The sequence below is a fragment of the Sinocyclocheilus anshuiensis genome, unplaced genomic scaffold (assembly GCF_001515605.1).
Source record: "Sinocyclocheilus anshuiensis isolate Anshui unplaced genomic scaffold, SAMN03320099.WGS_v1.1 scaffold107, whole genome shotgun sequence".
Lineage (NCBI taxonomy): Eukaryota > Metazoa > Chordata > Actinopteri > Cypriniformes > Cyprinidae > Sinocyclocheilus > Sinocyclocheilus anshuiensis.
The window spans coordinates 2,339,531-2,366,244 of record NW_015549584.1 but is presented as its reverse complement, the minus strand read 5'-3'; the positions used below and the strand labels follow the sequence as shown (position 1 = coordinate 2,366,244).

Here is a 26,714-nt window from a genome sequence, read left to right as displayed (position 1 = left end):
ATATGTGGACATCAAAACGTGTAAACTCAGAGTGAGGGTTTGAGCTTTTATTTTGAAACTGCGATGTATTCTCCTGAGTTTGCGTTGATTTATAAATGATTTACCTTACAAATCTGATTGTTGCGCATGTTGCGTTCCCAGATGAACGTTATAATAAACCAAACTCACAACAACATGCAGAGATGGAGTTTGAGATGCTCCACACAAGCAAATGATAACAGTTCCTGTGGAACTACTGTGAACAGAGCCGCTGTGTGACGCACGTATTTAACTTACACGCATGTAAATAATTAAAGCGCATATTATTATTTAATTCAATACAGACTAATAATGTCTTTTATACATTCTCGTCTGTGAAATGCGCCACTTCCGGTATTTTGCAGGTTAGTCGACGCAAGCAAAATTAAGTCGAGGATTAAAAAAAATTGAATAGTCTAATAAAATCGACGAATCGCGACAGCCCTATTTGCGTACCTTATTCTGTGTAAGAAGCCACATCATCTCACAGAAGGATTTATTTCAAACACTCGGCTGACGTTATGAAGTGAGTTTGGAGTAAAATGTTATTAAATGTGGTATTTTCACGTGCTTTCAGATGGAGCTGCATTTACTACACAGAGCCGTAGTTCACTGAGAAGCTACACAAATAGCTGTCATTATCGTGAACCATTTCTTCGATGTCATAATCGTACAATTATATAAAATGTTATTAAATGTGGTATTTTCACGTGCTTTCAGATGGAGCTGCATTTACTACACAGAGCCGTAGGTCACTGAGAAGCTACACAAATAGCTGTCATTATCGCGAACCATTTCTTCGATGTCATAATCGTACAATTATATCGTCTGTGAATTATTATTTTTTTGTTTCTTTTCTCTTCTCGTAGCTTGTCAGAGAACTACGGCTCTGTGCAGTAAATGCTGCTCCATCTGAAAGTAGGTGATGGAGATTTACTACTAATCACAGAACCGGCTTTACTGACAAGATGTGCATGTCAGTTTTGTCATGCACATTTTGTACTCCGTTTACACCCATATTTAGCACTGTACCCCTCACCCAAGATTTATCTTAACACCAGGTGTCATATTAAACAGATTTACACACTACGTCTTTTTTTTTCTCTTCATCTCACCTCAGGCTACATCTGTCTATCACTCGTGATCTCACCTACACACACCACAACACAGAAATCTCACATTGTTGCTTGGTGTATTTGGCTGGCACTGCTCTGCAGCTGTTGTGAGAACACAGTCTCTCAGGTAGACAAGGAAGTGTGTGTGTTGATGAGGAGGATGAAGCCATAGATGACTCACTGAGCCTCTGAGGACACATTCACACTTTTCTGTGGTTAAAAACACCTGAGGATGTTCGTTTTACAGCCTCTCTTTGTCCCCATAGAGGTGCTTTTACCCAGAACACAATTCTGTCTTTCCTCTCAACTGGAAATCTGCTAGGAAGAGTTGTTTGCACAGTGCAGCGCCATTGTTAAATGTTTAACCATATCTGTGTTTATGGAATTTCCTTTTCCTCTAATTCTTCTGTCCTTTCTGTCTCTATCCGAGCGGCTCGTTCTCAGCCTCAAGGTAATTAACAGCGTACCGCATTCTGTGACCCGCAGAACGCAATCATGCATGAGCAAGGGAGAGAGACTGAACAAAGTAGCCCTGAAATGAATGTGGGGCTCAAGATGGGAAAAGGAGAAAGAGGGAGAGGGCAAAGGACAGAGGGCAGGAGGAAAGATGCCAGGCAGTGAGGTAATCCTGAAAGCGGATGAGAAAAATGAGCAAGAGATGGGGCTCTGGAGAGGGATTGTGGGTGTTTAACGGACAGGCGGGTTGCTGGCAGCTGAAAAACATTTAAATCAAGAACTCAGAGGAACCAATTAATGTATAGAAACCTTGGAGTTCCTGCACAAATCAGCTCACAGAGCCAAACAGAACCCATGCTGTGGAGTGCATCTGGTGACTACCCCTCTCTCTTTGGGTAAATCTCATGAAAATGTGTCCCAGTCATATTTTTCCCACATTAAGAAAATGAGAAATTATATTTTCCCTAAGAAAAATGAGGCGTATTTTTGTACTGTCAAAATCTGACATTAATTTTATTACATTTAAGCACATTTTCCCTCGAAATTCTCATTACTCTTAATGATGATTCTCATTACTGTAATACTGTTTTGCTCTTTTTGTATGTTTTCCATCTTAAAACAATCAATACATTATTTAGAAATATATATTCTGTATATAAAACCCACACACACACATTTATTAATATGTGACCGTGGTGGACCACAAAACCAATCATAAGAGTCATTTTTTTTTTAATTGAGATTTAAACATCATCTTGAAACATCATCTACAAAATGTACAAAATATCGTCATGGAACATGATCTCAATATCCTAATGATTTTTGGCATAAAAGAAAAATTGATAATTTTGACCCATACAGTGTATTGTTGGCTATTGCAACAAATATACCCGTGCTGCTACTTATGACTGGTTTTGTGGTCCAGGGTCACATATAGTATATAATAAGTAGGCTGTAACAACAAGGATTGAATCACATAACAAGGATGTGATATCTATGAATACTATGACTGACTTTCATAAAGTCAAATGGATTTCAATGAGCTATAAGACTGCATTATGAAAACTTGTTGGTGAACTATGCTTTAATGTATCATTAGGTATTTTTCATATTGCAATTAGTTTTACATGATTTTGTCTTGTAGAGATTCATCTTCCTCTGTCTCTGCACTTTCAATAAAGCTTTATTGGCATGACTACTGCAATACAGTACAACAAAGAGCTGTTCATGACTTTAACTACAGACAAGACATAATAATGTACCAGCAGATCATAGATTCGTAGTGATTGGAGCTTATGGAGGGTGAAAGAGAACACTTAATATTGAACCAGAGATGAAAAGATATCACTCTTGTGCTGAGGAGAACGGTGTGTGTGTGTGTGTGTGTGTGTGTGTTGTGTGTGTTTGTGTGTGTGTGTGTTTGTGTGTGTTTGTGTGTGTGTATGTGAGAGTGTGAGAGTGTGTGTGTGGCGGAGGCCATCTGGAGGCAACAGGTCTAGTGTCAGCGGGCAGTTGCTGTAACACAGTCTGGTGCTCCCTTGGGATGATGTCAGACACACACATATACACACACACACACACACACCATACGAATCAATCTGGCGTTCAGCTGAAACACCCTGACAAAAAGCCAAAAATCTTTGTTGAGTGTCCTTGCTTGTTAAGAGCACTTCTCCATGTGGGGAAAACACTGCAATTTTGGGCTCGTGCATGTAAACAGAAGAGAGGGAAAATGGAAAGAGAGAGCTCTCATCCGTTTGATTAGGGAGTACAATTCTTGGTTTCAGATGACAATTTGCTAATGTATTTCAAATCAATTGCAGCACATGATGGATTTTGCTCTAGTGAAGAGGAATAATGCTAATCAGATTCTGTAGCCTTTGTATGTATGCATGTGTATGTGTGTGTGGTGGCATAATTGTATTTGTATGTAAATGTTTTTCACCCCCGTGTGCTCATAAGGACCTGAATGGATTTGTGTTCGAATCGTTTAGTGAGACAGGAGTCTGACTGCTCACCCCACTGTCAGGCTTCTGCGTTTCCTCTCCTCTCAAATCCCCCATGTGAATATTCATAACCCCTTTCAAGCCTTTTAATAACTTGTTTTTGTGGTCAGCATCAGAGGCGGCTGGCATTTCTGTGTCAGGCCGAATAGAAAAAGAGAGACCGAGGGGGAGAGAGAGTGACAGGTTTTCTGAGATGAGCTGTGAAGCTTAGCTCAGCCGTTAGCATCGCTAACTCCCACCTCAGCATGCTAAATCCTGCAAGTGTTTCTTTGGTTTTGTCATTTTGCACTCACAGACAGTGCACAATGTCATGCTGCAAAACAAACTTTTTCCTTCACTGGCATTTTGTTGTGTTGAGCAGTAAAAATTTCTAAACATTTTTAAAGGAGTAATTCAGCTGAAATGAAAATTCTGACATTTACTCACCCTCATTTCATTCCAAACCTGAATGTCTGTCTGTCTTCTGAGGAACAGAAAATAATATATTCTGAAGAATGTTGGTAAGCAAACAATTTTGCTTACTTTTGACTTCATTTGTATGGAGAAAAACAAACAAACAAAAAGCTTTGTTATATTTATGCTTAAAATAAGGGACAAAAAGATGATTTTTGATGAATGATGTAAGATGTGTTTTCTGAAACAGTTTTTAAAGAGAGAATTCACCCAAAAATGAAAATTCTGTTGTCGTTTTTTTCACCCTTGTGCTGTTCCAAACATGCTGAACACAAACGATATTTTGACAAATGTTGGTAACCAACAGTTTTGCTTACCATTAATCTCCATCATGTGGACCAAAAAAAACTGAGGCATTTCTAAAAATATCTTACAACAAGAAAAAGATGAATTTCCAATTAAGTAAAATGTTATTTCTAAAAACAAGTCGGTAACACTTTACTTGAAGGGGTGTGCATAAGACTGACATGACACCTTCATAATCATGACATGACACATGTCATGAATATGAAGGAGGTTTTATGCATGTTTATGACAACTGTCATTAAGTGTCATTCGCTCAGTTATGTAATTTTTAATGCAAATATGACATTATTTGACCTAACCCTAACCTAACCCTACCCCTACCCTTACCCCTAACCATAGCCCATAACAAAGACATCTCAAACAATGTCATCTTTGCATTAAAAATTACATAACTGAGCGAATGACACTTAATGACAGTTGTCATAAACATGCATAAAAAACCTTCATATTCATGACATGTGTCATGTCATGATTATGTAGGTGTCATTTTATGATTATGAAGGTGTCATGTCAGTCTTATGCACACCCCTTCAAGTAAAGTGTAACCAACAAGTCTTAATATCGCATGCAGTTATGGCTTAAATTGAATTCATTTTAATCACAGAATGAGTGGCACTCAAGAACCGAATTAGTCCAATTTATGAATGAATCATTCTTTTGAGTCAGTTCTTAGTGAATTGATTCAGTTCACAAATCTGAATTGATTCTTGAGTTAAACTCACTGACTCTGTTATTAACAGCTCAAAGGAGGGCAAGATTATTAGTGAATATTGCCTTCATGTTATACTGATTACTTCTATGATGTTTTTTGTCATTTTTGTAGGCTGACAAAATAACTACAACATCATACAGTTTTGGAACAACATGAGGGTGAATAAATGATGACAGAAATGTAATTTTTTTTGGCTGAACTATCTCCTGTGAGCTTTTGAGAGATCTATAAATACTTGTAGCTCCTAATTTCTGTCTGTTATCTTAAAGAACATAAGAGAGCCTTGTATCCCGGGGCAGACAGCCTGGCAATCATGTGACACACTCTTGCTCAGTATAAATAGCATAGCATGTCACCCCTGCTTTATTTCACCCTCTCCCTCAGCCTGCCCAGCACCACCGCCGGCGCTGTCCTCAAGGAAACTTGATACTACCAGTGTAAACTCTAGAAATTATCAGCCAGAGACCATCGTCCCTGAGAACTCTCTGCTCTGTCCTCGTGCCCCATGTCTGTCATGACTTCGAGATCTGCGAGGGGTTACATGAAGCACAACACGCTGTGGCATTGGGTCACCACATTAGCGCTGCTCGACATGCGGCTCCTCTCTGTGCCGAGGGAGCCGCAAGTAAAATACTGAGCAAATTGGCTGGGATTTTTAAACCTTTCCAGATCACGCTGGGAATATGTTGTGGTAAACAATCTTGAGTGCTTTTTTTAATGCTAGGTTTATTGATGAATCTCTGTATGAGGGAGTTTAATTGCATAGCCGCAGGGTCGACTGCACAATCTCTCCGACACGGGAGAGCGCTGGCTCTGCCAAATGTTAAAGATGGCACTTGAGCTTTTAAGGCCGCTGCTTTTCTTTCTCTCACACTGGCTTGTTTAAGGGCGGTTTCACCTGCCTTGTTTCTCACGACTGTCGTTGGTACCATAAGTGGTGACAACAAAGTTTCTTTGAAGCAGCACAGCGGAGGAACAGCCTGGTGTTCATGCTAGTTGTGGAAGAACAGCTTGGGGCTCCTTGGGTCAGATTTCTCCACTTATTTATGAGATAAGACTCTCTGGGACAGCTGGGCCAGTTGTTCGTTTTCACAACCTCACTCTCGCGCTTTCTCTCACGTCCCCTTTTAGAGTTTTGCACGGGTCCACCGAAGGTAAACATTCTCTACGTTGTGATGTTTAGTTCTATAAACAGACTATAAGCTAAACCTAACAAATGCTTGAAAGTCAGATTTGTCAATGGACATCAAACATGCAACACACAGGCATAATAAACCCCCGCTACCGAACGCAAAAAGCACACACACAAGAGATGACAGAGTAATTACCATGTGCCATCAATAAAAAAAACACTAGAATTCCCCACTGTGAAAATGAATCGAGCCTAAAATTGCGATGAAAGTGAGAGATTATGGCTCTGACGGTATGGCCAGGGACCATTCGTGGACTGTCTGATGCATATTGCTCATACTGGCAAGTACATTCGCAAACACTGGCTAGAAGTAATGATAACTTGATTTTGATTTGATAACTGTAATCAGTGAATTCAAATGATAAAAACTGAGTTTTTTTTAATGATTTAATAAAATAACTCTTATTGTAAACACTGGAGATGCAAATGTGGCCTTTATGTCTTTGTCATCCATGTCAGAAGGAAAAACTGAAAGTCATTGTTTGCTTTCACCTGCATCTTTACATAACTGCTCATCTTGGAGCTGAGATATTGAGAAAGAGCAATAGATGAGAGAATGTGAAAGTGTGTGTTTGACTCTCTTTTGAAGACAGTCTTCTGCATCAGCATCAGCAGCAGCGGGTGTTGTGGCATTGCCCCATTTGCCTGTCAGATTGAAACCGGCAGCTTCTGAAAAAGGGAACGGCTGAGCACGGCCTCGGCATCTCTGCAGGCAGCTGCTGCTTGGAGCCGTTCATTAATATAATAACTCAGCTCTGTATTTCTCCTCAGCCTCTGTCTCTTTCTCACCCCTTCTGTGAGAGTTCACCGCTGGTGGAGCTGTGTGAAGCTGAGGAGAGTTCAGACCTCAACCTGGAGGAGCTTCACTCAGTATGTCGCTTGTCTTTTATGTTTATACCCGAAGTCAACATCTAAGCATTTTTAGTTCTTTCATTCTCGATCTCTCCCTCTCTTTAGACTCATTCTTTCTCTCTGTGCTACTTGTAGATTTTTTTTCATGTCGGAAAGATATTATGACACTTTTTTTCTTGTTTGCTTCAAATGAGCTTCTGTCTTTCTCTTGCTTTTCCTGTTTCTTTCTCCCTTTGTACCATAAGAACAAAGTGCCAGTTGCAAAGCACAAAGCTGAAACCCCTACGACCCTGTAGTTGTGTGTGCACATACACACGCTGGTCTCTGGAGCCACTGTGAGCCACATTTGCAGGCCGCTCTCTCATACTTAACAGGTTAATTAGAGGATTTGTGTTAATGATCCAAGATTCTGATTAGACAGGCCCCTATGCGTTTGTACCCTGTAGGGCTGCATGATTATGACAGATTATAACTGTGAATTATTTCTGTTGATACTGTAATCATGATTATGAAATTCGATTAATAGAATTTGCTTTAAGAGAAGTCAGATGTAGTTAGACAGAAATCATCCAGGCAGATTAATTGCTTGATATTTAGTCATTCAGAGATTATCAGCATTTGTTTCAATTCCAGAAATACCTAATCCGCTTTGTTCATTGTTTGGTAAACTAATTAGCCTATTGTTTGAATTGTTTTAGTGAATGGTTTTTAGTAAATGTTGCGAATTAATATTATAAAAATTGACAATATAAAACGGTAGTATAATACTTTGTGTATATATATGTGCACTGGTTTGGGTGGTTTATGGGGACACAAATTTGTATAATGTCATGGGTATGACAGAGGGATTACAATGTGAAGGTGGGTTATGAGGACACTGCCTATGTCCCCGTAATTCAAAAGGCTTGAAAAACATATTAAATGGAGTTTTTTTGAAAATCTAAAAATGCACAAAGTTTTCTGTAAGGGGTAGGTTTAGGTGTAGGTTGGTGTAGGGCGATGGAAAATTTACATTTTGTACAGTATAAAAACCATTACGCCTATGGAGATTCCCTGTAAACCACCAATACCAACATGTATGTATGTTGCACAGCGTCATAGACACAAATACAAAACACCATCATGATGACACAAAAAAATCAAATAAAGCAATAAACATTATTTTTACAACAAAATCTGCGAAACAGGGGCCTAATTATTTAAATGAAATGTCAGTTTATGGTTTTTGACTGAAAATTATAAGATGAATTGTTTTTTACTACAAAAAGCTGTACATTTAACAGCATTTTACTGTAAAATTCTATGAAATGTCCATTTATTATAGTTTTCACATCATACATTAAAGGAACTTAATTGTTAACCAATTAACAGGTTTTTACCATAGCATTTCTAACCCTTAAAATTCTGAGTTGTTTTCAGTGTTATTTCAGTATTTTTTTGTACATTGGATTTTTTTGCGAGTAATGTGTTCCTGAATTAATTTATTGCTATTTTGTAAATCAGTAAATCAAGACCAAATTGAAAGTGCCTAAATGGTTGACTTCACGCTGGCCCACTTAGTAGCAGGAAAAACAGAAGTGTTGTTCACATTTTGAATAAATTATACACACAAAGTGAGCAACGTGGCAATACCAGAGCACTCCCATCCCATTACAATCACTGAAGCTGTCACTGCAGGTTTGCACATTTCAACGTGAAGTTTAGAACAGAAGTTAAACACAAAAACAGTCTACTGATGGCTAACAGTCTGGTTTAAACACCCCTGATTTGCCATTGCATTTGTGCACAATTGTGATTTTGGTTGTGAGTTTTTTTTCTTCTGGATGAATTGTACATTCCTAGTAGGGGTGGAATGGTTCAAATTACTCACGGTTCGGTTTGTATCATGGTTTTAGAGTCACGGTTTCGGTATGGTTCAGTATGTGCTATGTTTAGGCAAAAACTATACCGTCAAATAAAAATAAAGAATATGAATAATCTATCTAACTACAAGCAACAGCACAAATAAATACAATAGTGTAAAGATACAAATAAAATAAATTTGTAGGTAGGTCTAACATTAGTTTTTAGGTACAGAAATTGAATAAAGTAATCAAATGTAAAATAGCATTGCATATTTACTGTATAAATGAAAGATTAATCATTATTAAAGTTACAAAAGCTATTCAATCAAGAGCAGTGAGTGATTTCCTTGTGATTATTCCAGTGATTAGTACTGATACAGTACGTTCAGCCGGCTATGTTTGCTATAGGATACGTACCAAGACGGGCATTTTGACATAAGTTTTGTGTGAATTTGTCCATTCAAACACAATACTTCAGAGAGAGCTTAATATTTAAGTGCTTCGTATGAGCACACGCACATCTTCTCACTCCGCCCGCGGGCCGGAAGGTAGGGCTGCACGATTAATCGCATGCGATATTTAACGCGCATCTTATCAGTAAAGCCGGTTCTGTAATCAGCGGTAAATCTCCATCACCTGCGTGCTTTCACATTGAGCAGCATTAACTACACAGAGCCGTTGTTCACTGACGAGCTGCGCTAAACCACGTTCATATTCGCGCGATTTTTTGCGCAAAAAATTGTTTGTTTTACGTGTTATTTATAACGAACCATATTACAGATGCACTGTCAGATTTAAGTTGAACCGCGGTCCTAGTGCATGGAGAACCGTATGATTAGATTTTTTACAGAGAACCGTTCCACCCCTAATTCCTAGTGTCCAGGGTGCAATGATGGATGCAAGACTTGCCTTGGTGTGATTCTGGGCATCGGAGCTCAGTGCTCATCCTGGCCTGGCTCAGTAATGAATCAGCAGGGTTCTCGCCTGTCGCTGTGAGGGTCTTATCAGCCATACCTAGCTGCTGCTTGACAGCACGTGTGGCTTATGAGATCCCTGCGGAGACCCCCTTGACCCACTTAGACAACTTGCAGTAAGTACAAGTGAGTAGGGTGCTGATATCGTTTGAATCTGGAGTGCTTTTTCAGAATAAAGTGGACAGCGTTGCTGGCGCCTGCAAGAGACGAAGGATGTTTTAGCTGAAGACCTAAGCATGCTGGATTAGAGTTGAAATATTGCTGTGATTACAGAGAGGGGTCTTGTATCCCAGACTGACTGTGTAGACGTGGGAATGGAGATGTGAGTCTGTTGTGTATTCAGGTCTGTTCCCCTGCTAAACCTTCCTGATTAATTCTTTCCAAGCCGAATCCTGAGAATCACCTTTTTCCTTAATCACACTCTCTTTCTTTCTGTCTTCACGTGTGGAGGTTTATAAAAACTGTGTTTTTGCCTTTTGCCATCTTAGCTGAACAAAACTGGAAGTGCCACCATCAATGTTTGTCAAACTAAAATTGAACATAACTCTGTGAAAGTATGCGAATGCTGATTCTTCTAACTACGAAATGTATTAGAATACACTTGGTAGCGCAATACAAATACCATTCAAAGTTTGGGATGGGTAAGATTGTTTCTTTTGCTTAATAAGGCTGCAGTTTTTTCCATCAAAAATAGAATAAAAACGGCAATATTACATTTTAAAATAACTTTTCTATTTCAGTATATTCTGAAATGTAATTTTTTCATGTGATGGCAAAGCTACATTTTTGGCAGCCATTATTCCACTCTTCAGTGTGTCACATGATCCTTCAGAAATCATTATTTGGTGCTTAAGAAGCATTTCTTGTCACTATCAATGTTGAAAACTGGTGCTGCTTAATATTTTGTGGAAACACTGATACATTTTTCAGGGTCCTTTGATGAACAGAAAGTTTAAAAGAAGAGTTATTTTGTAACAATGTAAGTCTTTACTATCTCTTTCAATCAATTTAGTGCATCTATTCTGAATAAATGTATTAATAAAAAATAAAAAAAAACAACCCCAAACTTTTGAATGGTAGTGTATGATATACCACTCCCTGATTAAACTTAAGACTAAACAAGAAAAAAGTCACAATATTTTGTAGGTTAATTTATTGAGAAATAGTTCACGGTCAGTTCTCTTTTGGGTTAACTGCTGTCACAGTGGTACAACCTACAGAAGAGGTTTGTTAGCGAAGATGATGTTTTCGATTAATTTTTTCCAAGCATTTGCATACTTGCATATAGTATGGTTCCGCTCTTTCTTTGTTATGGTTGTCAGATTTCGTAAAAAAAAAAAAAGAAAAGACTTAGCTTCTTGATGAGGACCCGGCTCTCCAGGGATCCCTTGGGCTCCAGCTGAGCTGACCTGAAGCCATTTCTCTGCATTGCATTACCATGCTCATTAATGATAGTGATTAGGACCATGAACAGCGGCTAAATCTTGACACTCACACTCAGCAATCAGAGACTGGAACAGGACTGTAATTTCTTTAGTCACACTCTATCTGATATTAGTCATGTTTGATAACCGTGTCTGATATTAGTCATATCTGGTTACCAGGCCCACACAGAATCTGCATGAACATCTCCACTGATTTGGACCACCCTTCTTTCAAAAGACACCTTCTGCTCCTTTTATTCAATATTTTGGTTAATTTGATTATTATTTCAGCTCTAAATAATCAAATAAGAATTCAGGATTCTCAACATCCATTCTGGAGAATTTTCCTCCCAAATCAGCGCTAACAAATCCAACAGATACCTTCTGGGTCTGCTGATAACTATGTTACTGGCGTAGTCTTAAACTAGGTCATGAATACACTTCCAGCACATCTACGTGCTAAAGTGTTCAAGCATGTTTAAGAGATGAGATCTGGTGGCGCTGAAAATGGAGATTGATCCCAACAATTAAGTGACATTGGCTAGCAGAGTCATGCTGATATATTGCACTTCGGAAAGTTAATAATGGCTGTCTTGCACTTCGGAAACTTAATAATGGCTGTCTTGTTTTATACATCCAATAAAAAGCAGCAGGTGTAACGTCCTTAATATCAGTCGACGGCGAAGACCCGAAGACTCCCGACAAGCGGTTTGAATAATAACCCACCTGCTTTCTCGCTGCTCAATATGCGACTTTAAAGAGGCTTGGAGACGTAGCAAATGCAAAAACATAAACACGCTGTTTTAGGTAAACCGTTTTATGATAATTATCGCACAGAGAAGCAACCGTGCTTAAAAATGCAGATATGAAAAGTGAGCCTAAGTACGCAGGAGGAAAAGAGAGATGCGCCACGTGCGGGCTGCAGGAAATGGGGTTGTATGTATTTTGATACAACCGGAACACACACAAATAGCCACGTTATTTCAGGAAGCATTGTCCGTTTTTTCTGCTTATAATAGCATGAGGGAAAATGCACTGGGCCCAATTGGGCCAATCACGTGTTTTAAGAGTATTTTGACAGTAATGACACCGCTTTATATAGTGGACAACATTATCCACTTGCCATTACGGAACCGGCTTAATATAGCCAGATAGAGTGACCCTGCTAAAACGGCCCAGGAAGACGTAATGCTGTCAGGACATGATACAGTTAGGCTTTGTAACTGTAGGGCAGCCTGATTTTAAGGCACTCTTAGGGGGCAGGAACTTGGGGCTTCCTGAGAAGTCCCAGAGTAGCTCTGCATCTGACCAGTGACCTGATTACCGCCAATTAAGTACATTGCATCAGCGCAGCCATCCGGGGTGCCCATGCAGAGAGGACAACGGGTAGGATGTCTAAATGTGCTGCGTGTGCTGATTTAGAAAGAGACTGGTTGGAGAACTCTGGAGCTCTCTTCTGGGGATGGAGGACAAGGCCATGAGTCCGTTTAAGTCCCTTGATGTGTGTTGCTGTGTGTCCTCTCCTTCAAGGGTTTTCAGTTGTATTGAGTGCCTTTATTAGACCTTGAGTCTTATACAGAGAACCGTAACTCACTGCAGTTCCAATTCAGCCCTATAGAGCAAGGTTTTGCATTTGCATTTTAATGCTGTTTTTAGATTTATTTGACATGACACTCTAGTTTTAGTAGTTTTAACAATGGTTTTGATGGTTACAGTTTAGTTTTTGCTTCATTTTTATATACTTCAATTTTAGTAATTTTAGTTAGTAAACAAGCCCTTTGAGGTAAGAATCTACATCTGTATTCACAAAGGAATTGCAAACATGGACCAGTGTCTATTACACAGAAGACCGCAAAAATATCCCAAGATGCCCCTCTTAAGCGGTTTAAAGGGATAGTTAACTCAAAAAGTGATTCTTTTACTCACCCTTATGTTGTTCCCAACCTTGTCATGCAGGAACACAAAAGAAGATATTTTGGAAAAATCTGTTTCCCAACAATAATACTCAGCACGGTCCAATATTGTTCTTGATATGGGCAAAAGCATTTTCATTTTTGGGTCAATTTATTTTTGCAGAACTTAAGCTGCTTGTGCATTATTCAAGTTTTTGTGAGGCTTTGATTCTAAAATCTATTTTTTAATTTAAAGAGTTTTACCACTGTCAAGGCATAAAAAGTCTTGCATATGAGTATGAACTAAAGATAATACAGAATGACCTAAATCTCATCTGTTCCTGAAACAAAGCAATTGCTGTATCTGTAAACTATTGTAATCGTAGGTTTTGGATTCAAACCCACACAAATAGGATTAAATGCATAATTTTTAAATTGTGCACAAGTGTTTTTTTTTTTTAAGTTTGGAGTAAAAAAAAAAACTCTTTGGCTTTGCCGGTGCACTTACATATGACATGGTCTGAGATGTGAATCCTACGGATTACCAAATCGTTGCATGAAAGTTGCTTACATCAGAATGAAGAGTGATCTGCAATTTCTTGCCTGTCGTTAGGATTTCATTTCTGTCCGTTCTTGTTATCCGTATCGCCAGCATCTCAAGCCATATCGCCTGTGGGATGCCTTTACCCACTCAAGTCAGACTATTCCGCCATGCGTTGAGTGCACTGACTATTAAAATGATTCATTTTTATTGTGTTTTTTGTTTCTTTTTAGTTTTCGTTTGCTTTGCACTCATTATTTTATTGCAGGCAAAAGTATTGTTTTCAAACCAATAGTTTTCTACTAACTTGTATATGGAGAGGTTTGTGTGATTGTGTGAGAGTTGTTGGAGTCTCCAGCATGAGCTGCATAGTTTCCGCTACAGCATTCAGAGGGCTGTTTTGGAAGGACATAGTGTGCTTTTGGCCAGGAAACGTACATGGAGATGAAATTAATGAGCCTCTGGTGAGGGTTATGATGAAGGGTGAGGGAAAGTGAGGTTGGACGAGAGTTCGAGTCTGGGACTAAGGGGGATACGCACTTACACAAGCACACACATCCTGGAAGCCGTGTTCCTGAGTGGGAGGAAAAGAGGCCGATGGCTCTTAGTCAGATCATTACTGAGAATCATCATCATTTCCAATCAACTGTTGGAAGGAGTGTTTGAAAATGTGAGACAAAGCATGGGGGTGTGACACTGTGTAACCGAATGACATGGCGTGTGTGTATATTTATTGCAATAAGAAGACTCATTTGTGTGGAGTGAAACAAGAGCGCAGTGACTTGGATGGGTTTGATAGATTTTTAGCTCTGACTCCGGAACCGAGGAAGCCCCTGAGACGCACGTTACTTAATTAACCACAAAATTAGATGAATGATAAACAGAATAGAGAGAAGCTCTCCCCCTCGCTCTAATTTTTTTGTTTTCCACTAGAGACAAGATCTCTGACTGAGTTGCAGGCTATTTGCTGATTTGTCTGCAGAGGGAAATATGCTTTAGCCCAGGCACAATTACGCTGTTGGTGTTAAAACAATATTGCGGCTTTGAAGTCTAAAGTCTTTTTTGTATGTGAAGCCTCTGATGATCACAGTAAATAGCTCTGATTATAGTATGGCTTCATCAACAGAAATGACGGAGGGATGTGGGGTTATTTTAAGTGTCTAAACTGTATATATTAAAGATGAACTCAGGGTTTCCTGTTGCAGAGTAAGTACCAGTTTGAACCGCATAACCCATGTGGATAAGTTAGCTATAATAAAGCAAACTGCATGAAGTGAAATGCAGATTCTGAGAGGGAGGAGAATTCACTAAGTAATGCAGTTTATTCACACTTTCTGTGTTGTTTCAGCATCAGTTGTGCTAAAGAAAGTATGCAAATCAAGTAACTGCAATAACACGACCACAAAATCGGATGGAACAGGAGTCGTCTTTTAATCATTTCTGTCATGCCGTGATGTTAATATGGGTAGATGCCATATTGATTTTATGTTAATAAAAATGAGGCTGTGAGGGATAGACTTAATGGCTTTACAATGGCATGCACTGTATAAAGGTCCTAGATAATAATTTTCAAACATTTTGTCTACTGGAAGTTTTTTAGAAAGATGTTTTGTCGGCTGAACAATTATGTTGTTAAACAACAGTACGATCAATTGAACACAACGTACTTCTGTTCCTTACAGCCTCGTTTTTTTATTCCTGTCAAAAATTAAATATGACACTACCTTGACTAAGGTCTGTTAGAATGAATGTTGAATATTTGTTCCGTCTGATGCTTTCACATCAGTTAACATCAGTGAACTGGTGCAAAGGGACTCTAGAGGAAGTTAAACAACAGCCTAGTACTGTTGGCTCCACCACGGACTCATTGTTTGTATCCAACATTATTTATACAGATTATTGCTTTATTAATCCTTAAAGGGACAGTTAGTGGCCTTCTCAGCTCATTAAAGTCTCCGTTTATTAAAATGTGGACATTACCGCTCAAAAATAATGGCTGCTGCTCACATTCCTGCTGTAGTTTCAGTTCAAAACCATGTGTAGCTCTTAATTGCAATAACATTCTCACTGGCCTTGTACCATTGCGTAATTTAAGGAGTGACAGTCACATTTAAGTAACGAAATTCCTTTAATCACTTTTTTTGTTTGTTCGGAACAGAAGTTACTTCCCAAAGTGCATTTGAAATTGTAATAATTTTGTGGCTGTGAATAAGAAACAAGGATGCCAATAGTTAATCTCTTGCCGTTGGCTAAGTGAAGAAATATTAGGATAGTGTTTGTCATGTAATAAGGTGTAGTAAAAGATCTTGACAGTGACAGTGGCTGCTTTTAAATTGTATGGACTCATTTGGAAAGATGGTGACATGTATAACATATTAGATATCATAATAACACAAAGCTCAGTTCCTGTGTATTATTAAAAATTGTTTAGCAATGAACCAAAAGACAAGTAGCCTAGTTTTTTTCAATTTGTCATTTCTGTTCTATACCAAACTGTTTTAATTAAATTTGCATTACATTTGAAAAGTTTTATTAGTTAGTGAATTACGGTTGTCACATTCATTAATAATGGGTGTAAGTATTCACAAGGGGAGGAGTGACACCATATATGGTGAGTGTGAATGTGCGCTCTGTTTGAAACTTTTGTGGAGACTGAATGCTTAATGAATTGGAGGAATCTGGCTTATAAGTCATTAAAACACTTTTCTGTACTTTGTGTTTTTAATAAACATGAGATTGATTAGTATGCACACACACACCAAGGAGCAACCCAAATTCACTTCTTTCAAGTACTCCATATGCAAATATAGACTTTAAGAGCTGGAAGAGTGTGAGAGAGGAAGATAAATACTCCAAATGGTATTAGAGTCATGTGTGGTTTTGTATGTGTGTGATCGGTCAAACTGAACTCTCGTTGATAATGTATCTAGGCTATGGGCCTCTTCCGTCGCTGCATTGTTGCCATTGTTTTCCTCACACACTTTCCCAGCATGCATCAAGAGATTTCTCTCCCCCTGAGATTTAATTAGTGTTCACACACGCTTCAATTAGTGGGAATAGACACAGTAAAACAGTGCCAAAATCTTTTATTCTAGAGAGAGAGAAAAAAAAGAGATTTTTGTGTGCGAATAATATGCAGAATGGTTTTGGTGTGCGTGCGTATTGGTGAAGTTTAATCCGTAGTTGGGGCACAGCACCAGACTTTGACACCACGAGACCACTGGAATCCGAATAAACTTGTACCGAACTCAAAGGTCATGGTGTGGCCTCAGTGTGTGTGAGAATAGTTTCATACCAATATCTCTGAGTCATAGTTTTTAAATAGCTTCATTTTTGTCAGAGCTGTGTGCACTAGACAAAGAGCAGTGGTGCTCATGCGGGAACTGTGAGTTGATTTCGGGTGATCCGGTTTCCTTCTTTCATGCTATTATTTCCAGTGTTTTTGTTATTGGAAAAGACCAAAAATACAATATAGACAGATAAATTGCTTTATTATTGCACTGGAGATGTATTTAAGTGTGTGTGTGTGTGTGTCTGTGTGATGTGTCTTGTGTTTTTCAGCAGCTCCAAACTGAAGTGTATGGCCCACATAAGGACTCTGTCCAACCACACAAGAATCGGCACTCAAATCAGAGCGCAACTGAGAAATCTCTAACAGATCTCACACACACACACACACACACACACACACACTTTAGATATGGCCTCATGCTCCGTGTGGCTCTCCTCCAGTAGGATCTTGTACTCTCGGAAGTGGAGAGCAGCATCTGTCTATGCCCAGGCTGAAATGAGATGGGCGTTTGTAGAGTTCTTCAGACGGTTGTTGAGAGAAGGGTATGGTTAACAGTGTTTGATTCAACTTTGAATGGACACGGCTTAGCGGTCTTCTCTTAAGTGAGCAGCACTGACCACCACGGCCCTGGAGAGAGGCCATATTTCACCTGGAGTCAGAGAGAGAAACACTCCTGAACTGAAGATTACTCAGCAGGGCCCATGGCGTCTGCACAGCAGCAGGGCTCAGTCTGCAAAATAGCTGGCCAGCTATGCAAACAGCATTATTACTCATGATAAGTGTTGTCATTATTTACCAAGAGCTGTAAATTGTACACGGATTGCAGCTATCATTCTAAACCCTGACACGGGGCAACCTCAAAGAACTGATAAGAAAAAGATAGAGAGACATGGAGGAAGCTCATAAGAAAGATATTTTTATTTTATTTTATTTTACTTTATTGTGTGTATGGTTTGTGTTATTTATTTGGTGGATTTGTCTGTTGTTTTGTTTGATGTTTTGGTTTGGTTTTGTGTTGCTTTTTGCTTTGGTTGACTTTTTGTTTGATTTTGTGTATGTTTAGTGTTTTGGTTTGGTTTTGTGTTGCTTTTTGTTTTAGTTGACTGTGTTTTGTTTTGTTTGGTATTTTGATTTTGTGTTTTGTTTAGTGATTTGGATTAGTTTTGCTTTTTTTGTCTGTGGTTATGGTCCTGATATATCATGCAATATTAAGGTTAGTGCCATCTTTAATAATATTTTCTATACTGTATGTTAGCAATTATTTAATCTGGTTGCATTTTCATATTTTCTCAGGTGTTTTTGAAGAAAAATCTGAGACAAAGACATAACTGAGAACTCCTGAGTAGGGCTGGGTATCGTTCAAAAATGTTCGATATCGATACCGATGCATATGATCGGAACTCCATGCAGCTCCCGCGCTACTCTCCATTGGAAATGAATGACTGAATGACCGGTCTGTCGCTTGGAGATGGTGGAAAGCCGTCTTGAAACACAGTGGAAACGCCAGTATGATGAGGATAATTTTCATTTTAAAACATAAACGCACCAGTGTAATGAAAGCTGTGCGGACGCGGCTGAGCGCGAGACGGAACGGAACGCGGAAAGTGAAGTATACCCGGGCCTTTATTGGCTCACTGATGGTGATGAGATTAACCCCTTCGGTATCGAAATTTGGTACCGAACGACGAGACGTTTTTCGATACTCGATGGTATCGAGGCAATTCGGTCGGTGCCTAAAAAGTATCGAACTCGATACCCAGCCCTACTCCTGAGATATAAAAGAGCAACCAGGAAAACCGGGAGAAGTGTTGTCCCGGGCCCTGTGATGGGAGGGGCCCACTTAAGGTCCTGTATCGTGTAGCACTACTCACAGGGAGAGCAAAGGTGAGAGAAATAGATGAGAGAGATATGAAGAAGACGAGAGAAAGACGGCAATTTAGAGGAGAGAGGAGGTAAAATGCGATAAGGAGCAGCGTAATGAATTCTAATGCACGAGAGAACGGAGAACACCGGCTTTTTACAGCCCTCCTCTCTGTTTCCCAGCGGTCTCATCCTTATCTCCTCATCTCCCCGTTTTTCTCTTTCCTTATCCTCCTGAAGTCACTCCCGGAAACTCAATATGTTTCTCAGCCGACCAATATGACGCAGATGTGACCAGGTGCAAATACAGAGACCATTTGTTACCATTGATTTACCACACTGTTAGAGCAGACATCACCTTGTATATCTCTATATCTTGTCTGTCTCTTCTCTAACTCTCTCTTGATCCTTCTAAGGCCCTTGCACATGACATCTTTCCCTTGCTCTAGTTGGGTCAGTATAAGCAGGAGGAAAAGCTTTGGTTCCACATGCATACACTAACTGGAAGGAGTTTCTTTGATGGGGCATGAAGCCCAGGGGTCTGCGGCGTTGGACCGCCCTGCTTTATGTGTGTGTGTGGTTTGCAGTCCTCCATGACTTGGCTGGATTTCTTCTATTAATACTCTGTTGGTACTGGCACAGTGAGGTGGAATAATACTGTTTCCCTTCACTCTCCCTATCAGCACTGAAGGAATGCTGATTAAGGAAAGAGAACTGAGCCTTAAAGTGGCTTAGCACAATGAAGGGTAGGGTTTTTAGGAAGCACTGCCTTTCCTGTGGCTCTACCTGGACGTTTTGACACTTTTTTTTTTCCATTAATGAAGGGATGTGAGTCAAGGAGTGACTCAGCATAGTGTTAGGTTATTTTAGGGTAATGCGTGACTTCAGCTTCTGATGAGAGATTTGATTTTTAGCCAATCCATGATCCTTATTCATTAAATGGAAGCAGAACAAATTTTGTGAAACCATTAGTAAATCGTAAAACCATTTGTATGTAAATGGTCCCATTGAAATGAGTGTGAAATTTACCTATGAATGGATTTATGAACTATTTTCGGTATAAATTTGTTCTGCTTTTGTTTCATGAATAAAGCCAAATGCTTTAATTTTACATGTTGGTTTTGACAAAGCTATTAAAGCTATTCAACTGGTCAGTCAAAAAATTCCTGAAGACCAAATCATAGACATGTTTTAATTTTCAGTTTTTAGAAAGCTATTATGTGCATTTATTTACTTACTTGCTTATTTGATGCAAAGAAACAGTCAATTAATCAGCCAAATTAAAAAAAGATGTGCATTTATTTTGACCTTCAGGAAATAATAGACATTTTCAAATTCGCATCCGGGAAGCCTCAGAGGGGCTGTAGGAGGTTTCTAGGGTCTCAATATATATATTAATTTTATTCATTTTTAGGCCTGGCATAGTTAACCATAAAACTTCTATAACAGTATTTATTGTGAAAAGAGCTATAGAAGGACTTTTGAAAATTATGCATGACTCTAATAGTGTGTAGAAAAAAGATGAACTTACAAAGTCAGTATTTTAATTCAGTTTGCTTCAACTTTTGTACAGTAAAAAAAAAAACAATTTATTTTTTGCGAACAACACAGTGTCTTTATAATATCACATATTTTCCCACAGAGTATAAATGGGTCTTTATACATGAAAATGTATAGCTGTCTTTATATTTTCGAAGAGGGGGCCCTCACAATTGGATCATTATATTTAGGGCTCCTGGCATTAAAAAAGTTGAAAATCCCTGATATAGACAACTAGTATAAAGAATTAAAGAAACAAGTATTTTCAAACTTTAATAATCATTTAAACAGTCATGTCTTTTGAAATGTGTTTTTCTAGTCTTCAGTTTGGAGTGGCTCAATCACATGGCTGTTATCCCTGGTGGTCCTGAGTGGTCTCTGGAGTGGCCTGGTGGTCTCCTCGTTAGGCCTAGATAACATAAACAGGGTCGGAGGTTGTGTTTATACTGCTGATCCACCTTTGCGCTCATGCCTCATCATCAGAGAGATGGACCGTTTCAGAGGGTGAAGAGCATAAGGTGTCAGCTTTCTTTTTTCCCTCTCTCTACAGATAAAAGACAGGGGTCATGGACCACCAAGCGCAAATTTCCTACTCCTGCCACTTGATAACCGGCAACGTCTTTAAGGAAATTCAATGTAGACGGCCCTGAATGGGAGCATTAGCATTTAAATGGCTGAACTATTGAAAAATGCATTAGGATACATAAAAAAAAGCCTTGTTCCTGCTTTTGCCCACTTTAAGGATCAGAGAGGCGACCGAGAAAGAGATTACTTTTAAATCGGCTCCTATGGAAAAGATAACTAGCTGTCCAGGTTTATTTTAATGTGAATGTGTGTGTGATGTTCAGACCAGACACACTTTGTGCTTTCCATTTGCTTTATTGCTAGTCACACCTTCGGCTCCTGCTGGCTGTGTAAAATCCCAGACAGGAACATTTTGGCACATTTCCACATTGAAAACATTCGGGATGTGTTTCGAACTGCCTCGCAGTTTTTAAAAATGTGAGTGTCACAATTTCAAGCAGATCAAAACACATCTTCACACATTTGTGTAGAAGTTTAATGCTGATATTATCTTAAGGGGATGAGGAATGTTGGTTTAGACTTTGAAAAATGATCTCACCTCTTCATGACATCCCAGGTGAAAAAGAAATATATTTAAATTGTGCTTTTTCAGATTGCACTTCAAATAAGCATGTTGGGAATACAAATGTATTATAAACATACTACTTGAATTTCAAGTATATTTTTAATACATTTAATACTACGTCTTTTTCACCTGGGATCCTCTGACTATTTATCATTTATGTTAGCACTTTTGCACAGAAAAGCCATCACATCTGCCAGAGAGTAAGAATGTGAATTAGAGAGTGTGCAAAAGAATGAATAACAGTGAGTGAGTGACATTTTGTGATACTGTGTCAACTTTTGGGATGTGCAAAAATACATATTCTTAGAATTGACTTGTCAGTGGATTGTCTGAATGACTAGTTGGTTTTAAGGAAGCCCAGTATGATTACACAGGTTTAGGGCCACCAATTAGAAACTATTTTGTATGTCACACAGTATCTTAAAGATCCCAAAACTGAAAATTCTCACCCACGTTGTTCCTAACCTGTATGGCTTTATTTCTTCTTCGGAACACAAGAAAAGAAAATATTAATTAGAATATTTAAACTGTCTTTGCCCTTGTATTGAAAATCATTGGGGCTCAATTCAAAACAACATTGGATCCCATTATGATTTGTCCCTTTAAAAGTGCAACATACAGTAAAAAAGCAAAATTTACTGTCAAAGGAGGTGATTTTGTTGCCAGAGATGAAGGGGATGAATTTAAGGATGCAGATTAATGTTAGTTGTCGACTGATAGCATGCTAAAATACGGCACACTAAAAACCATATCTTAAAAAAACATCTAAATTCCTTAGTTTTTTCCAAAACTGATGAAAGAAATATCACTAATCGACTCATCAGTTGTTGACCAACTAGCCGACTAGTTGACAGTCCTGACCATCCCTAGTCAATACTTTAGAAAGATGAAAGGGAATGGGGTGATTCTGCCAGAGGCTCTTTTTTATTCAATCTTTAAGCTGACCTGAGAGAAGGAACGAGGGGGCGAGAGAAAGAGAGCTCTGGTTAACTGGCAGGGCCCCAGGCAATGAGTATTCAGAGAAAACTTTGATCTTCTGCATGATGATTCTGACCTCATGGTTTCTTCACCACACTCCATTACAACAACGCGCAGAGCAAAAGAGACAGACGGCTGTGGTAATTCTTTACTGTGGTCTGAGGTTTTTTTTTTTTTTTGAGGAATGGCTACTGTGAAATGAATCGGTCTTAGATTCCCTTTTGCTTTTCTACTCTAGTTTCTGTAGCTTTTTTGCACTTTCATATGTTAGTCGCAGTGGTGTTTGTAGCTAATGAATACATGATTTTTCATAACTCTGAACTGAATCCATTACATCTGAACTACTTGGCAGGTGATTACGTGTTTGAACTGGTTTTCAAACACGTAATGGGTTTTGTGGGTGGGTGCTTAACTGATTTGGAAATCAACTGGGAAAAAAGTTTTGACTGACATGTAAAGGAACCAGCCACAGTTAGTTTTTATTTTATGTAGCCTACTGTTCAGAAATGTAGCAGCTTTTCAGTATTGGTCAGAATTATAAGTTTTCTTCAGTTGTGAATTCCATATTTATTCGTTAAGCTACAGCTTTTTGTTTCCAATTTTAAATTAATATCAATAAACAGTATTGCACTAATATTACCATCCTTGCCTATACCGATAGATAGATAGATAGATAGATAGATAGACAGATCATACTTTATTAAATGATGCTCTTTTGATGCTTTATATCTCTTTATGACATTATTTTTATATGTATATATAAAAATATATATTTTTCTTATTTTATATAAAATGTATTTTATCAGTTTATAATTGATCTGGTTGCTATCAGCTGACAAGAATTATGTGGTTTTCATAGACTGAACAGCATTGTATGGCCATCAGTGTGTTTTCTCTACCTTTGAGTAAAGAATAAAAACTCGGACGGCTTTAAACTTGCTTTCCTGCTGTTTCCAAACCTTTAATGTCCCTTAATTAGAGTATTGATCCACTCTTGGTTTACTTAGATCTGAATCACAGACACCTTCGATATAGTCTTGTTTTGTGGCATTAAAAGCCACTAAAACACGCTCAACAAGGCTGTACCTTGATAAAGCTGCTGCCAAGAACTTGCCAGTGACAAGTACAAATGTGTCTTCTGTAACAAACTGAGAACTAAAGTTTAGCCGTTCTTTTTAGTGAAGGATTGGGAAAGGAAATGTTAGTACATACCTGCGGTGATTCAATCTGAGCGATGCGCGAATGATGCTGAGACAGAAGGAGACAGAGCGAGGGTGTTTACTGGACATAAACGGTCATTTGTATTCAGTTCATGCCCACTTCCATACTGCCCGTTTATCATCCTTGCCAAGAGGTGGATGTGCGTGCTTTATTCTGGTAGAACTTTATGCTCACTACTGAGACATTGTGGATTCCTGTGGAGTGTGTGATTATGGGGTTGTGTGTCTGTGTGAGTTTGTGTGTCCCCGTTTGGTGGTATAAGATTGCTTAAAATCTGTGACGGGCCCCAGAGGAGAGTCGATTCGGTCCAACTCAATGTGAGGTTGAAACCTCCGTGTTTCTCCAGGGTGGTGGATGATCAACGAGGTGGAGAGAGACAGGCTGGTGGAGATGGTGAGAGCCAAGGCTGTGCCTGGGGAATCTGATGTGTCTGTGTATGTGTCAGTATCTAGGGTGTAGGAAGAGGGAGAAGCAGCACCGAAGATTCACTTACACTTACATCCAGAGATCAGATTTAGAGATCTGGTTCAAACATATAGACGCAGGAAGCCAGACTGCCAGCATGAACCTTTTCTGTTTATCTACTCTCAGTCAGCACAGTCAGTTGACACTTGGAACATATGGTTTCTAGTGTGTTGTTCAGGTTCAGTGTGATCCATATCAGTTATCGGCCATTAAAAAAAATAAAAAATGCATCATCATTAAATGATATTGGATTTAATTGTGCATGCTCATTTCCCCTAGATTTAAATTTAGATTACCTTTCTTGTTGTCTAGTGTTCACTTTAATCTTTGGCAAATCTCAATTTTAAATTTTTTAAATCTAGTAAATATTTTAATGCTATACATAATACATTTTTTGAAAGTCACTTGTGACATTTAAGCATTTTTTTAAACATTATTTTTTTTATTTTAATTGTTTTACTTTTATCAGATTGAGCCAATAACTAACTGTTGTAGCCTTGATATGTCATGCAGTAGTATTAATTAATATTAATATAGCCCCAAAATATTTAATTCATTCATTCAAAAACTTTTTGGCCATAACATTAATATAATTGTTGGCATATTGTATTGGCCAGAATTTTATAATGGCTGGTCCCTAATAGTGACATTGTTAAATGATATTATTTGGAAATAAAGTAGCTTTAACTTAATTAAATATGGCATTAACAATTCCATTCCATTTTCCATTAATTTCCTCTTTGACGTAGGCTTTATCCAGTTTCTGGATGGATTGCACTTTCATCCACATAATGAAATGGCTCCACCACTGTGCACACACATGCCACACACACACACACACACGAACAATCTGAGTGAAGCTAATGGAGAATATGTTGAAAGAAGGACAGATCCTCTGGATACAAAAGCGACCTGAGTGTCACCAATGCCCTTCTCAATTCACTTTATCTATTCTCTCAAATTAGGCTCATTATGCTCTTTTTCTCTTGTTTCCTTTCTCTGTATATCATTTCGCACCTATGACCTCAGTGTGTGTTTTATCTTCTATTCTTTCCTCTTTTCACATATCATCTTTTCCTTTTCTTCTTGTCTTTCCTGCGCTCTCAATTCCTTTCCAAAACACACAAATTTACTTAGGCTTTGTTTACACAGTAAATGGAATGGAGTTATTTTCATGTTCGATCTTTAGGATGGACATTCCTTACTTATTTTGCAAGTGATGAAACCAAATCTGTTTGTTCAGACAGTGTCATCAATATCCTGTATATCTACATTGATCGTTATAGTAATGACTTCAGCGTCAGCTTGACGGCAGAACACATGACAGTCGTTCTCATTAAGGAAAACAAGGACAGAAAACGAAATACTTTAGTCTCTGCTCGTATACATCATTTTCAGAATGAAAACCACAGCATAATTTTCATAATTTATTTTATTTATGAATAATTTTTTAAAACAAGGCTATCCCAGGATATCCCCAAATGAGGCTTTGTCAGATTTAGCTAGTTTTGGGGACAAATTTGTCCCTAAACTATAGTTAAATAAACCCTCACGCACACATTGTGGCAGTATTAGAGCAAATTTGCTGAAAACACACTGTTTTAGACAAGCTTTGAAAACCTGTCTAATTCAGACATCAGAGACCACTTTATCTGTACTATTCTCCCAGTCTCCCATTACACACAAATGCACGAAACAAAACGGATTATCCAAATGTGGTGCCCGACACGTATGCAAAAGGGCGACACTAAAGAACCTTCAGAAAGCATGTGCTGCATATTGATTAACATTTGATCCTTTCTGCTTTCATCTTCACTGTTCCCTAGGCTCTAATCCAACCCTCCAGACCTGTCTGTCTGCCTGCTTGACCCTCTTACTCTCTTCTCCTCCAGGGGTGAGGACACATAAGGGCCCAGGTGGCACCGGTCCGCCCAGATTGATTACTGGTTTGCCCCGTGTCAGAATATATTAATGGTTTGGAAATAGTGAAACAAAAACAAAGGAACTGCCTTTTGGTATTTCAAATATCAGCCTTTTGATATATTATATTATATTATATTATATTATATTATATTATGTTAAAAAAGTACTGACTCATAAATCACTTCAAGTTTTATATTTAAAAATCAACAAACAACATATAAAATGACCTTTTTTTTGCATAATCACTAAAACAATAACATTACCAATGATGTAAATGTTGAAATAAAGCTTTGAAAAAGTATAATAAAAAGAGTGGGCAAATGCATAAAGCACAGCATAATTTGAAATCATGAGTTTAGTTTGTCGATCGCGTGTCTCCAGTCAAGCAGAACTCTCCTCCTGTCCGTCCGCATTCAATTTGCATGGACCTACCGTCACGCAGAGAACACGCGATCATGCAGGATACAAATGCACACTTCACAAGATCTCAACTAGATTCGA

General features: G+C 38.6%; 1 protein-coding gene across 2 annotated transcripts in view; it reads left to right on the top strand.

The window, feature by feature from the left end:
* The window catches only part of LOC107657917 (semaphorin-6B-like), a 145,444-nt gene that overhangs the window by 7,792 nt on the left and 110,938 nt on the right, over positions 1 to 26,714 (top strand). Inside the window, exon 2 of one of the 2 annotated variants that reach the window (XM_016446231.1) lies at positions 7,030 to 7,128. The exons of the other annotated variant lie outside the window; for it this stretch is intronic. The gene's annotated coding sequence lies outside the window, so the exon portion shown is untranslated. The remainder of the gene's footprint in view (positions 1 to 7,029; positions 7,129 to 26,714) is intronic. 2 annotated transcript variants of the gene reach the window in all.